The sequence below is a fragment of the Rhagoletis pomonella genome, unplaced genomic scaffold (genome assembly GCF_013731165.1).
Source record: "Rhagoletis pomonella isolate Grant_MI unplaced genomic scaffold, Rhpom_1.0 Rhpom_scaffold_00003, whole genome shotgun sequence".
Classification (NCBI taxonomy): domain Eukaryota; kingdom Metazoa; phylum Arthropoda; class Insecta; order Diptera; family Tephritidae; genus Rhagoletis; species Rhagoletis pomonella.
Genome location: NW_023458557.1, coordinates 24,676,955 through 24,679,602, shown reverse-complemented (window position 1 = coordinate 24,679,602; position 2,648 = coordinate 24,676,955). Strand labels below are relative to the sequence as shown.

At 34.4% G+C, this 2,648-nt stretch overlaps 1 pseudogene; it reads left to right on the top strand.

The window, feature by feature from the left end:
- The first annotated feature begins 373 nt into the window (after positions 1 to 373).
- Positions 374 to 2,392, top strand: LOC118736119 (annotated as a pseudogene).
- The last annotated feature ends 256 nt before the right edge of the window (positions 2,393 to 2,648 follow it).

Genomic DNA, 2,648 nt, shown 5'->3' with positions numbered 1-2,648 from the left:
TTGGTTGGTTTGTTGTGATTTTCGCAGGTTTTTGGTAGTCACAGCACTTAATTTTAAAATTTTTGGTTTAATCTTACTTTCCAAAATTCTTCTTCATAAAAACTGCAAGTAGGTATCTCTGTTTTTGTAAGTATATGTAACTACCCTCTGTTTAAAGAAGGATGTAAAAAGGAAGAGAGAAAAAGGAGAAATGTCAAATTCAATTTTTGCACTATGAATTCAATTGAATCGCTGATTATACTGTCTCCTTCTATCGCATAAAATTTGCTTAAGTTGGAAGAAAACAATCAGACATGTGTAACGCGTGAGTTCAGCGAAGATTCGCGCTTTTTTCTTCATTCTACCGAAAAGGAGCTTCGCATGAAGGCAGATTATGGACAAGTAAGTTAATTTGTGAGGTTTTTATGTACAAAATATTTAACATTGACTTGCTTTCAGATTTCTCAATAAACCCCCGAGGACTGGTGAATCAGCGTCTGATATTAACAATAACAGTGACCAAAATGAGAAGGAGCCTTCAAAAAGGAAATTCAGAAGTGATTGGCTGCAAATGTTTGACTGGTTGCAGGAAAAAAAACGGGTGTTCATTTTGCGTTGTATGCGCCAAGACTATTTTAAATCACTGCACACACCTGAAAAATCACGAAAGGAGTAATTTTCATTCTCAAAAGTACAAGGCCAAGAAGAACCAAATAAGCATGGATAAATTTGTTGATTTTGAAGAAAGATAATTGCACCAGAACGTTCGAAATGCCGAACATTCTCTCGTAATGTTTTGCATTACGCATAACCTTCCGTTTCTTTTAATGGATTATCTTCCGGGATTGATAGCAGAATGTTGTCCAGATTCCTCCATCGCAAAGCTCCTTAAATGCGGTAGAACGAAGGCAACGCAACCAGCTGAATTCATTGGAAAACAGGCAAGTGAAAAAACTTTATCAGCTTTACGAACGAAAAGGTTTTCGATTATAGTCGACGAAACCACTGACATTTCTGTGAAAAAGAGCTTGGTTTTGGTTGCCAGATATGTTGATGGTTCACGCTGCGTTCATGATCGTTTTCTTGCTCTACTGGAACTTACGAAAGCAGATGCGGTGTCAATTTTTAATATAATTAAGGACTTTTTTGTAAATGTAATTTACCGCTTAAAAATTTGATTGGCTTAGCCACAGACGGAGCGAATGTAATGTCAGGTGATATTGGTAGACTAAAAACTTTATTGAAGTCTGAAACTGAAATATTTTATGTAAAATGTACCTGTCATTCTTTACATTTATGTTGTAATTACGCTTTTAAAAAGCTTCCTAACTGCATAGAACTTCTTTGTCGAAACATATAGTTATTTTTCGCATAGTCCTAAAAGAATTGCAGAGCTTAGTGAGTTCCAGGAATACTGCTCTGTAAAGCCACATAAGATTTTAGGAATTTGCCAAACAAGGTGGCTATCACTAAAAGGGGCCATTGCTCGGCTTGTGGAACAATGGGAAGGCTTGCGACTGTATTTTATTTCATGTTATTATGAAGTTAATGGCTTACGACTTGCTGAACTGGCACATAAATTGAATCCGAAAATGAAGGCCTAATAACTTAATCAAAGAATTTCAGTCGGAGAGCTCGCGGCTGCCGTATTTGTATTCGAGTATTAAATCAAACTTCCTTTTAATTTTGAGTAATTTTATAAGTCAAGATAAGTTAAAAAATGGCATTGATGTCATCTTTAAAGACAAAAACAATCACAAACATATATCGACAATTTTTGTTGGATTGAAAGCAGAAATATTTATAGAAAAAAATTTATGTGCTGATGAAATAATGGAAATAAAATCCAGTATTCTCCTTTTCTACGTAAAATTTTTAGAGCAGATTAAGTTAAGATTTGATTTCGACAGAGAAGATCTAAAACTGTTGGATATTATAACGCCAAATAAAGTCCTTTATGGAGATAATTTAACACTCGTTCCTTTGATTTCAAAGTTTGAAAATTTTAGTGGACTGCGATCCTGATAAAATAATGACACAATGGAATTTGCTGAGATTAAGTAATTCTGGGTTAAAAAGCGACATGGAAATAAACTTCTTTTGGCGCGAGGTTAGTAACATTAAGAATGGATTGAACGAGTTTTGTTTTATCGATCTCACCAATTTTGTATCTCTGCTGCTGTGGAGCGAAAATTTTCTGAGCTTTCACTTATAAAAACCAAGCATAGAAATAAGTTAGACTTTAGTACTATAAATAACATTATGTTATGTAAGGAAATAATTCGAAAGACTGAGGTGCACTACGTGTGGTCAGCAAAGCGAGATCTCGATTAAGAGTGATATGTACAGTATATTTTGCTTTGCTGCCTTTATGCTTAAGTGCACATTTAAGATACCTACCCCAAAATGCGCATCTGAGACATTATTTTTAACATTTATAAGGAAACTGCTCCGATAGATGCATTCAACATACCTGCACATTGGCGATAGCTGCCTTAAAAATTGTGCAACTAGTATCAATTATCAAAGAAAGTATTACGTTTACCTGCACTGGCCTACAATTACCTAATTTTACAAGGTTTTTTTTTTTATTTTACTCATATCGCAGAACAACGGAAATGGCTATCAATTTTTCTAGTTTTATAGATAATAAGGTACCATTCGAAAAA